Raw genomic sequence first — 15,044 nt, forward strand, 5'->3', positions numbered from 1 at the left:
GTATCACTTATCTTATTACTGATACAAAAAGTGCTACAAATTATATATGCTTATGACAATGAATCATAGAAGTAACAATAAATATAACAAGGCACCGCCATTGTACCCTCCCAAAAAAGCAATAATTGTTCTGAAAAAAAAAAAAAAAGGGCAGCAATAATTGTTTCGGATGATTCCTCGGACAAGTTGAAATAACTTTCTGGCACAAAAAAAAAAAAAAAAGAAAAGAAAAGAAAAAGGTAACATTTTCTCATCTAGAAAATGTACATATGTGCCATTATTTAGGAAATTCAGGGAAAAAATATATAAGTTTTTGTATGTATTAGAAAAGAAATAGCTAGATGGCAGTGTTCACGTTAGTAGATGCTGGTGTAATTCTCACAGGCTCTTTAATAACTCCTTAATAAAGACTTCCAAAGTACTCATTTCTTTACATCATTAAAAATTTATAAAACAACAACTCATACTCTGGCTTATTGTCTATCATTAACTGCATATGTGTATAAATCCAAATTTAATTGCCAAATTATATTTATTGGATAAATCATCATTTTGCTGTTGAAGAAACTGTCCTTCTAAATTCTTGTACCTGATAAATAAGATTTGCTGGTTTTATTATTTCCCTGACATTCTTCAAACTTTAAACAGCATAATGTAGCAATATATGCTATTTCACCATTTTCGGTACTCTTTTTCAAATCTATTCTTAAAAATTCATGGGTAGAGGGAGGGAGATTTGGAAGGTGGTCCAAAGGTACAGACTCCCCATTGTGGGACAGTAAGTCCTGGGGATACAGGTAACCGTGATGTATGACACATAGGAAGGTTCTCAAGTGAATAAATCCTGAGTTCTCATCAGAAGGAGATTTTTTCCCCTTCTTTTCTTCTCTCTTTTCATTTTCTTGTACCTACATGAAAAGATGAATGTTAGCTACACCTATCATGGAAATGATCTCACAGCAGATGTAATCAAACCCTCATGCTATGCTCCCTAAACTTACACAGTGATATCCATTATTTCACATTAAAACTGGAAAAAAACAAAAACAAAAAATCACACTGTTGTAAAACTGATGAACTGAGACATTTTTGTTTTAGGCTTATCTTGCATTATCATAGTTGTTATTTTTAGATACTCAACCTACTTTTGTTGAGAGCTTACAGTAGAATAAGCTATAATATATAAACTATATAAGTATATTTTAAATTTATTTTTAATATTTTCACTGTTCTTGTCCTAATATATTGAATTAATATATTTTGGGGTTTATTCAGATTTTTCACATTTTACCATTCAGTGAATGGCTATTATATATTAAGTTTATAAACTCCGCACAGCAAAAGTGAAGCCTAGTTTTATAAAACAAAAGACAAATACAGAAAAGTTTGTTCAGGTAATTAGTTCTCCCAGATTTGTTGGAATTTACAACCCAAAGAATCAGTATGGTTGATATTTATAACACCTTTGTTCTTATACTGAAGGAAAATCATCCAATTATTTTGTTCCTCGGTAATTTCCCACAGTTCAATAAATAGTAAACCCCAAATCGTATTTAAATAATTCTCCTTCCAAATGAAAAGGTCACAGAAACTACACCAGTACAAAGAGGATATACCACCAAGCTTTGGTCTTCTGCAGCTAATCATCCTGGCATAAAACGTGACCAGCAATTTTCCATGGGCTTTCATGAGCTTGGAATTAAGACTGTTGGTCTACAGGGGAGAATATGGCAAGAACAGCTCCCAATCAACACATCTCAGGTCTTGTAACTGATTGTTAAGACTACAATGTTATTTAACCTTGCACATTGTAAGCAACAGTACCCAGCATTATCAGTTATTTTCTATCTGAATGACTTCTTAGCGTTTACAATAAGAGATAGGAAATGCTGTGAGCTTCTGGCATAGAACCCACTGGGAAGATTGGCAAGAGTGCCCTATCTCCACTGCCCCTTGCTCACTTCCGTGTTTTCATTTAATTCATCGGCTTCACTTTCACAGTCCGCTGTGCAATACTTTGCTCTCGTCGCCTCCCGACCCTTCTCTAAACTGCTGGGTCAGCAACATAATCTTAGCCCCTGTCACTCAGGTTTTTGATTAGAAACAACAGCAGGGGGTGCCTGGGTGGCTCAGTGGGTTAAGCCTCTGCCTTCAGCTCAGGTCATGATCTCAGGGTTCTGGGATCAAGTACCACATTGGGCTCTCTGCTTGCCAGGGAGCCTGCTTCCTCCTCTCTCTCTCTCTCTCTCTCTCTCTCTCTGTTTGCCTCTCTGCCTACTTGTGATCTCTCTCTGTCAAATAAATAAAATCTTTAAAAAAAAAAAAAGAAAGAAACAACAGCAGGTTGTAGGACTGATTCACTTATAGTTCTGTTTTTTTTGCACAGACTTTTCTGACAGGGACTCCTTCAAATTTTGTTATTTATCGATCAACCAATATACACTTTTGCAGCAAGAATGGTGGAGAAGAAACTCCAGCACAGTAACTAACATTTTCTTCCCTACTAAAAATGCACTTGAAATGGTAGAAGGAAAATTAACTGAATTTGATGAAACCATCATTCATTCCCTATCTTGCTTTTCAAAAATGTAATTTAACTGATCTTCATATGGCACTTTGACATTCTGAGTAAGAGGTGCCATTCTATTCTAAATTAAAAGAATCTCTACATCTCCATCCAATTCTTTATTAAATCACAAAATAAATTATAACTTTATACAACCATGTGTTCTAGCTGGCTTTGAAATAAGCAGTGATGGAAGACAAAATTGAGATTTTTATTTTAGCAAAATTTAGAAAGCTCTTCCTCAGACAGAGATACAGATCCAGAGACCGAGAAACAGAGATAGAAAGAGTCCAAACTGTGAACACTTTTCCATGTGGCCACAAATATCAATTTAAGCATATAGGCCATATAGACCATAAAGAGTGTGCATTAAGACATAGTCCAAAAAAATTTAGATATAACCCTATAATTCATACTTCATTCCCATGATAGTGAAAGAACAGACAATTATTATTATAATATAGCCACTCTTCCACAGAAACATCCAATGAGATAACCTCTTCAATTTTCTTATTTTTTTTTAAGATTTCACTTATTTATTTGGTAGAGAGAGAGATAACACAGGCACAAGCAGGGGGAGTGCCAGGCAGAGGGAGAAGCAGTCTCCCTTGGGATCATGACCTGAGCTAAAGGCAGACGCTTAACCAACTGAGCCATCAAGGTGCCCCCAAATTTCAAATGAAGTATGACTTCTTAGTTATTCCCATCACTAAGAGACAAAACAGAAAAGTGGATTTGAATATTAAAAGAACTACAAAGTATGAAAAAATAGGTAAGTACTATTTTGTTTTTAAATTTAGTCCCTTCAACGTACTTGCTTCTAAGTTGGGATGTTGTTTATCACCAAAAATGTGACCTCTGGAAAGTAGGCAACTAACTCCTCTCCATCAATGTCTAGCTAAGGTACCTGGGTCACTTCAGATTCCCCACTGGTAGCATTATAAATGGAATATCCCATCTTAAGTCTTATGGGCTATTGTAAAGATCAATTTACAATACCAATTACCAATCAAGCTATTGCTATTTCCTGAAGAAAAACTATTTATTTTAAAATAAGCCATTTTTATAACACCAGAGTTACAAAGCAGCCATTTGTGTTTTTGTTTGTTTGTTTTTGTTTTATTAACATGTAATATATTATTTGTGGGGAGCAGGTCTGTGAATCATCAGTCTTACACAATTCACAGCTCTCACCATAGCACATACCCTCCCCAATGTCCATCTCCCAGCCACCCCATCCCTCCCATCACCCTCCCCTCCAGCAACCCTGGTTTGTTTCATGACTAAGAGTCTCTTGTGGTTTGTCTCCCTCCGGATCCCATCTTGTTTCATGTTTTCCTTCCTTACCCCCCAAGCCACCGCCCTGCCTCTCAAATCCCTCATATCAGAGAGATCATATGATAATTGTCTTTCTCTGATGGACTTATTTCCCAAAGCAGCCATTTGAATACTTGAAAATTTTAAATTAAATGTTGTTAGTTATACAAAAATCTTTTTAACTATTATTTAAAGCTAAAATGAGATGGGAGGAAATTAACTTGAAGATCCAAAGAACTAAAATATATCCCTCAGCAAATATGTGCTGCAAAGTTCCAGGTGGCACTTACACGAGTCTTCATATTTCTCTCTCAAAAATTTCAAAACTCCACCTGGAAATGGTTGGATTTTTCTACTTTTTTTCTATTTTTTTTTAAGATTTGGATTTATTTATTTGAGAGAGAGCAAGACTGAGAGAAATCATAGAGGGAGAGGGAGAAGCAGACTCACCACTGAGCAGGAAGCCCATTGTGGGGCTCGATCCCAGGAACCCAGGATCATGACCTGAGCTGAAGAGAGATGCTCAACTGACTGAGCCACACAGGTGCCCCTCTACTTTTTAAATACCTGTAACTGTTGCTTCCATTTTATGAAAAATAAAAGTTTGGAGTATCCTTTTTTCATATAACACCAAAATACTGCTGTTGCTTCTTTTTCCAATAATGCAGACAACAAAGTTTTTGGTATTATTGCAAAATTGAATATGATCTTCAGAATCATTCCCTAAAGACAGACTATTTCCAGACCCTTAAAAAGTAAGAATCATGGGAGTAAATACAATGTGTATTTATATCATAAGGCTTTCCTAGATTCCTATTAGAAAAATCAATAATTTCAGAAGGTGACCTCCTATAAAATGGACTATTGCTCTGTTTGTCTTAGAGAGGAGGCGTAGGAACAAAATCATTAAAGCAAGGTTTCAACCATTTGATCTGACAGTGTAGGAAATGAATCTCCTTTACCTGAATGCCTATGAAACAGATTCACATTCCTTTTCTTTGAATTGTTTGTGCAAGAACTTTTCTTTTAGGAATAAGAAAATGCACCTGTTATGTTAAATAGCAAGACTTTTGGGCAATGTCCAGGCAGAATTTTGATCTGGGGCATGTGAGAACCAAGTCATATTTTCTAAATGAGTTACCTAAGCCGTCACTGAACAAATCCATGAGGAATGTTGCAGAATTGAGCCTTGCTTTAGACAGACCGATAATATCTTTATCCTAAAAGAGGAAATCTTGGACACTATATTAGCTACAAATGGAATTGGCCCCCTAATTGTTTCCCTTTTAGCAAAATGTCAAGTAGGAGTAGTGGTCTTATTGGCATTCTGTGTAGCTCTGGGATACTCCACGGGGAGGAGAGAATATAGACTGCAGTGATGGGCAAATTCCATGCTGTAGAATTAAATTCATCCTGGAGTCCACAACACACTAGACAAACCTAGTCATCACTCTAACAGCATATGAAGTCATGGTCATGGTTTAGTGAACCATCTCAACCAACAGAGTCTCCACTGGGATTCTTTTTGGCCCCCTACATACATACATACATACATATATATATATATATATTTAATGAGAAACAAAACTTTGCCTTCTAAAGGTAAAAAAATTTGGCATATTAAGTAAGTGATCCTTTTCCAGGTATAAAATACACATAAATATACAAGAGTGAAAATCAGAGTTTCAGTTCCATGGATATACAGTTTCTGTTTTGTAACAAAAATAGTCTAGATTTGAAATCTAGAATAGTCTAGATTTGTTCTAGACATAGTTCACACTAATGTACAATACACCCAAAAAGCATGAAAAAGTAAATTTTAGGTGGTATGTTTTTGATCACAGGAAAAAAGATAATAAAAGTACAGAGAATATTGCAACAAACACCGAGGTAGCTGTTACCTAGATGTAACAAATGTTAAAAATGTCACATAGCTATTTCACTTTTTCTGAAGCAAAATGTGATTGAAGTTGCTGAATTCCTCATAGAATCCATTGGTTTATGCTTTTTACCTTCTTCCAAGTTAAATACAATCCCAAAGTAGGTATCGATACGTTCATCCATGCTCTTATAATTTTATTCTAAATGTGTGTAACCTTAAGTACTAAATGCAATATACATTATACTTAAAGAAATATTCAATAACATAACACTTATGAAGATACCAGAGAAATCAAAACAAATAAAACTTCCAATTATAAATTATGAGGAATTGCTGCCTTAACTTTGAAAACTAGGTTTTCAAGCTGTCTTTTGGCTCTATCTCCTGGATAATTACCAGGTTATTTTTTTAAACTTCTTGGGCAGTGTGTTACTTTCCTAGGGCTACAAACAAAACATCACAAACTGGTCTATTTAAGCAAGAGTTAGTATTATTATTACTTTTTTTTTTAAGAGAGAGAGAATTTTTGTTTTTTAAGATTTAATTATTTATTTTGGAGAGATAGAGAGGGAGGGGCAGAAAGACAGACAGAGAGAGAGAAGGGAGTGTCAGGCCGACTTTGTGCTGAGCCTGGAGCCCGATGGGCTGGATCTCCCAATCCTGAGACCACCACCTGAGCAGAAACCAAAAATCAGATACTTAACTGACCAAGCCACCCCAGTGCTCCTAAGCAACACTTATTTATCGTCTCATAGGTCTGGATATTAGCAGTTGGAGTCTCACCTGTGGGCAGTGCTGGTTCCTTCCGAGGGCCCTGGGGAAGACCATTTGGAGCCCTGCTCCAGCCACTGATGGTCCATAAGAAACAGGTAGTTCTCCTTGGCCTGGTGACACCCTGCCCCAGTCTCTGCCTTCTCTCTGTGTCCCTTCACACCATCCTCCTTCTCTGCATGCCTCTGTGTCCAAAGGACCCTTTCTGTAAGGGCAGCAGTCCTCTTGAGTTAGGGCCCACTCCAGTGATCTCATTTTCCCTTGATTACCTCTGTAAACCCTAATTCCAAATAAGGTCACATTCTGAGATGCCGGACCTTCAAGATATTCAGCTCATAACAGCCATATTGAATTACTCCATAATTACATAAGAGCAATTAGCTTAGGGCTGACAGTTAATGGATTAAATCTCAAATACTAAGGCATATGCTCATTATGGGGACCACCTTTAAATGTCACCAAACTTCTCTGCCTGCCATGGGACATTTAGAAGTTTGCAAAGGGCATTTTCTCACCTATCATCCATCCATCCATCCATCCATCCACCTGGAAAATCTTTCAGAAGCAGAGAACAGTTTATTGCAAGACATCTTTCTCCCCTAGAGGGTCAGGGGCTGGATATGTGGTTGCTGGGGTCAGTGTGGAGAGAGCATCAAGAGAGGACCACTCTTCCCAAATCTCACTGTCTTCAGGATGCCTGTCAGGAGTTACACTGTGGCAAGGAAACCAGATGGATAAAAACCAGCCACACAGTTTATGATCCATTGGTCAAAGAAGAACTACGAGTTAAGGAATTCAGTCTTAAATTCAATTCAATTATGCATTAAAGTAATAATTATCCAAGAAATTAACATCAAATGCTTCTAAATGATGACAATTGAATAGGCTTTTAAAATGTCATTTTTTAAAATTAAGGCATAAAACTTTTTCGTTAAATCACATTTTTCTCTATTTCTCTCCTGCATCAAACGCTGGAGCCTATATGGGAATGCAGTTTTCACACACACTTTTGTGTAATGTGATGGAAGACTATTTCCATTTGTATAAAGCTTTTACTGAGTTGCTAAAAAAGCATTGTGCCTGTATGAATTCTTATACAAACGGATGATTTTTATTTCACTTAGGTAATTTTATGTAATTTATTTCATAAAAGGTTTTATTGAAGGTTATAAAAATATATGCTATCCTTTTAAAAAAAAGATTTTTATTTATCTGACAGAGAGAGAGAGCCTGAGAGGGGAGTGGGGAGGATCAAAGGGAAAGAAAAGGAGAATCCCCACAGAGTAGGGAGGGAGCCTCAATTGGGGCTCAATCCCAGGACACTAGGATCATGACCTGAGTGGAAGACAGACGCTTAGCTGACTGAGCCACCCAGGTGTCCCCCCAAAATGTAAACTTTTTACATTGTAGAGACATGGTCAGGTTCTTTGACAATGAACCAAGTTATAAAAACCCTACACAGATATTATAACAGAGGTGAGTATAATTGCACAAAGTAATTAAATTGAAATTATTTTTATCATAATTGATAATAATCACCAGTAGCTACTCATTCTTAAATGGCAAATAAATTACAGAATAGTTAATGTAACTAAAATGGATCTTTCTCAAACTTAGTGATGTTGCATCTATCTTATATATATCACAAGAAAAAAAGATGCTCACAAGATGATATTACTATTTCACCAATGAGCTTGGCCTCAAATCTCAATCACCCTCAGACACAGACTATTTGTAAAATGAACCAATTGAACTGAAGGATACCTAGCTCCCTCCTAGTCCTTTTGTTTAGGGGAAAGCAGAACTCCGAGGCTGCATTCTTTCAGCTTCACTCACTTTATCCAAGCAGCTAACTTCCAACCATCCATGATTCATTCATCAAGAATTTAAACTATTACTGTGTGTCCAGCACTGTACTGGAAGCCAGGAACAACATTTTGAACAAGACACATGGCGTCCTTTCCACTGGAAGGTCTCTCCGTATGAACACAGGCTACCTGTTCTACTTGAGGCTTTGCTCTTTCACTCCTGCTCCAACAGTCAGACCACCAATTACACCAGCAAACAGAAGATCATTGCTCTAAACTTACATCAGAGTTTGGACACGGCCCACTCCGAACACCCGCTCTGCTTGAGAAAGAAATCTGTGTCGGTCTCCAGATCAGAGTAATGTTGCTTTCGCTGACATCCTTCATCACTCATCACTCACTACTGCTATTCCAACCTCACCCCACTGGTCACCCGGATCCCCCTCTCTCAGCTTGTTTGTGGTCACAGAAAACTTCCTCTTTACACAGTCATATTTGATTGCCCCTCCTTGCCTGCTGCTCTCTTCTCCTACACTGGACCCCCTGATTTCAGAATCCCCAAGGTGTCAGGCCCCCATTTCAGGGGCTGTCTGACGCTATGGGCTTCATCAGTCCAAGCACATGGTAGGCAATTACAAGCCCTGAGGTAACCTTTGTCAGATTCCTTCCTGTTACTCCAACCAGTCAGGTAACCTGTGCAAGGAAGGTAGTACCAAACATATGGTTATTAATGATCAAACTTTTAACCCTGATCCATCACAGAAGGGAGAGAAAGAAGCAAACATGAAAATATTCAGAGGAAATGTTGCTAACCCCCTCACACACTATTGAGAATGAGATCACTCTTGTCTTACTGTGTCCAGTCATTATTATTATATCAATCAGGTTGGATTCAATTCAACTTTGCATTCCGTCACATGGGAGGATTAATATGGATGAAGTAGCCAAAGTGTTCCAGAACCAAACACATTACAAGGCCTTTCAAATGAGGCTGCATTAATGGTTTTACTTGGAACTCAGTTCTTCAGAGCTAGAAAATCCTGGGGTTTTTCTTTTTTTTTTTAGATTTTTTTTCCCTCTATTGATTATTATCACAATGATTTTCAGAAGTTACCATAATTTTCCGAGGGTCAGTTTCTTCATCTGTAAAATGAAGGCAGGATCATTTCGTCCATGAAATTATTTTCAGGAATATATGGGCTAGCACATTTAGATCTCTCCTTGAAGGGCTCAGGAGGGTGTGGGTCCTGTAGATACATTCCTGTGCCGTCACCATCCTGACCGTCCGTATTCACTCTATTGAGTTTACAGCTTTCAGGATTACTGTTTCTTGAGTTCTTCACAGTTTCCAACAGTCAGCAAACCACAGCCTGCTCACCAAGTCTGACCATCCACCTGCTGGAGAAATGCCTCACTGGAACATACTCTTCTCATGTTTGTCCACATTCTGGCTGCCTTGGCCCTTCAGCAGCAGCACTCAGGGGCTGTAACTGCAAAGCCCAAAATATTCACTATCTGACACTTGCAGAAAGAGTTTCAGAAACCCTAATTTAAAGGAAAAAGGAGTCCCCAGCATAGGCTTCTGTATCACCCAATTCCCTAAGAGCACTGGTGCCCAGGAAGGGTAAATACCCTGCAGTCTGTTTCTGAAGCAATTAACCAAGGGAAACCTCTCTTTGAAAAATGAGATGGATGGATCAGAAGTGAAGTTTTTTGGCTAATGATACTAAGAATCCTTACCTTATAAAAACAAGTAGGATGACTTCTCAACATGTATTATTAAAGTGTCTCTTTTCAAGAGAAAGATTAAAAGTGAAAAAAGTTATGTACAATAAGGACTTTGACATTTCCTGGAAAATATAAAAATGGATGTGACAAGTATATATCTGTTACAGAGAAAGTGGTTCTGGCTTAATTCAAGAGGAAAAAAATATTCTTTAGGATTGTAACTAAAGTGTTGAAGGGAAACTGTTAATTTTTCTGTCAGGGAAGAGTAGCTAAATTACATGTTTTTGTTAAAGTCGTTTCCCCTCTGTATGTCTGCTATTTCACACCTGTTACAAGAAAGGGTGATGCTCAATGGATTCTATGCTTCCTTCTACCTGGAAGGTTCTGTTGTTTTTTGTTTTTTGTTTTTAAGATTCATTTATTTATTTGAAGGGGGGATGCGCACAGAGGGCAGAGGTAGAGAGACACCCAAGCAGATACTTCGCTGAGCAGAGAGCTCGATGTGGGACTCGATCCCAGGACCCTGAGATCATGGCCTGAACCAAAGGCAGATGGTTCACCAACTGAGCCACCCAGGCACCCCAGTTTAGCTTATTTTAATGTTAAGTATGAGAGGTGCATTAAGGTTTTTTTTTAATGTTAAGGTTTTATATTAAGGGTTTTTTTTTTTAATTTAAGGTTTGTTTATGGGTTTTTTATAACCATTCTCCCCATAACCAATTTTTCCAGGACCATTCATAAAAGACTAATTCTCTCTACCTTGAGTTTCTTTCCAATCTTGTCAAATAGGAATTGTTCATTTATATGTGAGTCTAGTTCTGGATCCTCTATTGTGTTCCATTGATCTATTTATCTTAAGTTAATGCCACACTTTCATAATTATTAATAATAAATCTTAAATTCAGGTGTAGTCCTCTGATTTTTTTTAATCTTAAATGTTTTTATCATTTAGGCTTTTTGAATTGCCACTGGAATTATAGAATCAGTTTATAGATTTCTACCACAATGGTGTTTTGATGAGATTTAATTTATGCAATTTTGGGAAAACAAATATCCTCACAATATTTACTGTTCCAATCTGTGAATATAGTTCCCATTTCTTTAAGTCATGTTGAAATTCTCTCAGCAATAATTTGCACTCTCGTTGCATGTTTCCTTTTTAACTTTGAAAACTATTTAAATCCCAATTCATTAACGTACAGTGTTATACTAGTTTCAGGTTTATAATATAGTGATTCAACACTTCCATACATTACCTGGTGCTCATCAGGAGTGCCCTCCTTCATCCCCCTCACCTGTTTTCCCTATTCCCCACCCAGAGGAGGGTAAACATCAGTGTGGTCTCTACAGTTAAGAGTCTGTTTCTTGGGGGCACCCGGGTGGCCAGGGGATTAAAGCCTCTGCCTTCGGCTCAGGTCATGATCCCAGGGTCCTGAGATCGAGCCCCACATCAGGCTCTCTGCTCTGCAGGGAGCCTGCTTCCTCCTCTCTCTCTCTCTCTGTCTGCCTCTCTGCCTACTTGGGATCTCTGTCTATCAAATAAATAAATAAAATCTTAAAAAAAAAAAGATTCCGTTTCTTGGTTTGCCTCTCTCTTTTTTCCCACCATTGCTCCTTTATTTTGTTTCTTAAATTGCACATATGAATGAAGTCATAGTATTTCTCTTTCTCTGACTAATTTCACTTAGCATAATACTCTCTAGCTCCATCCAAGTTATTGCAATGTCAAGATTTCTCCTTTTTATGGCTAAGTAATGTTCCAATCCATTACATATATATATATATCCATTCATCTGTTGATAGACGCTTGGGTTATTTCCATGATTTGGCTATTGTTGATAATGGTGCTATAAACATCGGAGTGCATATGTCCCTTTAAATCAGTATTTTTTTAATTCTTTGGGTAAATAGTAGTGCAAATGCTGAATCTTGAGTAATTCTATTTTTAACTTTTGGAGGAAACTCCATACTGTTTTCCACAGTTACTGAAGCAGTTTGCATCCCCATAAACAGTGCAAGAGGGCTCCCCTTTCTCCACATCCTCACTAACACCTGTTGTTTGTTGTTGATTGTAGCCCTTCTGACAGGTGTGAGGTGGTATTTCACTATAATTTTGATTTGTACTTCCCTGACAATATAGAGTATTTTTTCATGTGTTTGTTGCCCTTCTGGATGTCTTCTTTGGAAAAATCCCTATTCATGTCTTCTGTCCATTTTTAATTAGATTATTCATTTTGTGAGTATTGAGTTCTTTATATATTTTATACTAATCCTTTATTCACATATGTCATTTGCAATTATTTTCTCCTATTTGCATAGGTTGTCTTTAAGTTTTGCTGATTGTTTCCTTTGCTGTGCAAAAGCTATTTATTTAGTTTTTGGTTTTGTTTCCCTTACTTCAGGAGATATATCTAGAAAAAAGCCGACGTCAAAGAGGTTACTGCATGTGCTTTCCTCTAGCATTTCTATGGTTTCCTGTCTCACATGAAGGCTTTGATCCATTTTGAATTTAGTTTTGTGTGTGGTGCAGGAAATGGTCCAGTTTCATCCTGCTGCATGTAACCATCCGGTTTGTCCAACACCATTTGTCGAAGAGACTGTATTTTTCCCATTGCACATTCTTTCCTGCTTTGTTGAAGATTAGTTGACCATATTATCATGGGTTCTTTCTGGGGGTTTTATTCTGTTCTAGTGATTTCTGTGTCTATTTTTGTTAAAGTACCATACTATTTTTGATCACTAAAGCTTTGTAATAGAGCTTGAAGTCTAGAATGTGATGCCGCCAGCTTTGCTTTTCTTTTTCAATATTGCCTTGGATATTTGGGTTCTTTCCTGGTTCCATACAAATTTTAGGATTGTTTGTTCTAGCTCTATGAAAACTGCCATTGGCATTTTGATGGGGATTTCATTCAATCTGTAGATTGCTTTGGGTAATATAGACATTTTAACAATATTTGTTCTTCCAATCCATGAGCATAGAATATCTTTCCATTTCTTCATTGTATCTTCAGTTTCTTTCATCAATGTCTTACAGTTTTCAGAGTACAAATCTTTCACCTCTTTGGTCAGGTTTATTCCTACGTATCTTACTGTTCTTGATGCAGTTGTGAATTGGTGTGATTCCTTATCTCTTTTTACTGCTTCATTACTGATGTATAGAAATGCAATGGATTTCTATACAATGATTTTGTATCCTGCAACTTGACTGAATTCATATATCAGTTCTAGGAATTTTTTGGTGGAGTCTATCAGGTTTTCTATATAAATATCATGTCATCTGCAAATAATGAATGTTTTACTTCTTCCTTACTGATTTGAATGCCTTTTATTTACAGAAAACTTCATGAATTTACATATCATCCTTGCTAAAGGGACATGTTACCTCTGTATTTTTCCAATTTTAATATATGTGCTGCCAAAGTGAGCACTATTTTCACGTGATTTTGGTAATTAGTGTCTTTCAAGGAATTTATCAATTTTATATTAAAAAGTTTTCAAATGTACTGATATAATGTTTTTCATATTATTCTATTACCTTTTTAATATCAGTATATTTTCTAGTGGTGTCACCTTGTTCATTCCTGATATTGGTTAAGTTTGTTTTCTCTATTTTCCTGATCAAAGTGCCTAGAGATTTATCAGTTTTATGCATCTTCTCAAACACCCAACATTTAGTTTCACCAATTTTCTCTATTATTTTCCTGTCATATTTAACCATTTCCACTTTGATCTTCATTATTTCTACTTATCTTGCCCTCAATTTTCTCATCCTTTTCTAGTTCCTTATAGGAGGAATCTAGTATCATTAATTTGAGACCCTTCTCTTCTAGAATTAACATTTAGCACTAACATTTGCCCCCCAAAATCACTCTAGCAGCATCACACACATTTTGAAATGCCACATTTTCATTTTCACTAAGTTCAAATATGTTTTTAACTCAATCTTGGAATTTTTTCGGTGAACAATGAGTTATCTGGGATTGTCTTATTTAAATTTCCAAATTTGGGAGCTCTGCCAGAGGTTTTTCTGTTACTGGTTTCTAATTCAGTTCTACTATTTAATGGAAGGATACTTTCTATGGTCTTAAATCTTTTCCATTTTATAGAAGCTAGCTTAAGGACACAGAATATGATCTATCTTGATAAATGTTCTATGTGTACTTGGAATACAGTAATAATAAGGGTTTTAATGTGATTGATAATTCTATCATCTGTGTCAGGTCTGTGTCAGCTTTGATCGACTAACTTTCTCTTTTTATGGTTTTACTCTCCACCTTCCTAACAGTTGAGTAATTTTTATTTTTTTTTCATTGTTTTTTTTTCCAATTTATTTATTTTCAGAAAAACAGTATTCATTATTTTTTCACCACACCCAGTGCTCCATGCAAGCTGTGCCCTCTATAATACCCACCACCTGGTACCCCAACCTCCCACCCCCCCCGCCACTTCAAACCCCTCAGATTGTTTTTCAGAGTCCATAGTCTCTCATGGTTCATCTCCCCTTCCAATTTACCCAAAAGCACATACCCTCCCCAATGTCCATAACCCTACCCCCCTTCACCCAAGCCCCCTCCCCCCAGCAACCCACAGTTTGTTTTGTGAGATTAAGAGTCACTTGTGGTTTGTCTCCCTCCCTATCCCATCTTGTTTCATGGATTCTTCTCCAAGACCCTTCTTTACACTCTAACCAAGAGGTTTTCCAGACTAAGTGTTGGGAATAGGCCCTATTCAAAGTCCTGCATCTCTGGGCGTTTATATCTTTATTCCTTTTTGGTGGTTCTTTCCCCCACCTTGAGTGTTCATCAATACTTACCTAAACACTTGAGGGGGTTTCTGAAGATCTCTGGAAGTCTATATACTGCTTTCTCCCCTCAGTTACTTAGCTGTACAAACTCTGGTTGACTTGTCCCCCACCACCACCACCCCCCCGGGCTCCTGGCTCCCATTTCTCCACCCAAGGAGTTCACCTGGA

The 15,044-nt window shown here is 37.2% G+C and overlaps 1 non-coding gene across 1 annotated transcript; it reads right to left on the reverse strand.

The window, feature by feature from the left end:
* Positions 1-13,397: 13,397 nt before the first annotated feature.
* Positions 13,398-13,500, reverse strand: LOC122901575. Its single transcript, XR_006383574.1, has one exon. It is a non-coding gene; the product is annotated as a U6 spliceosomal RNA (small nuclear RNA).
* Between the last annotated feature and the right edge of the window lie 1,544 nt (positions 13,501-15,044).

This window comes from Neovison vison, chromosome 2, assembly GCF_020171115.1.
Source record: "Neovison vison isolate M4711 chromosome 2, ASM_NN_V1, whole genome shotgun sequence".
Taxonomy (NCBI): domain Eukaryota; kingdom Metazoa; phylum Chordata; class Mammalia; order Carnivora; family Mustelidae; genus Neogale; species Neogale vison.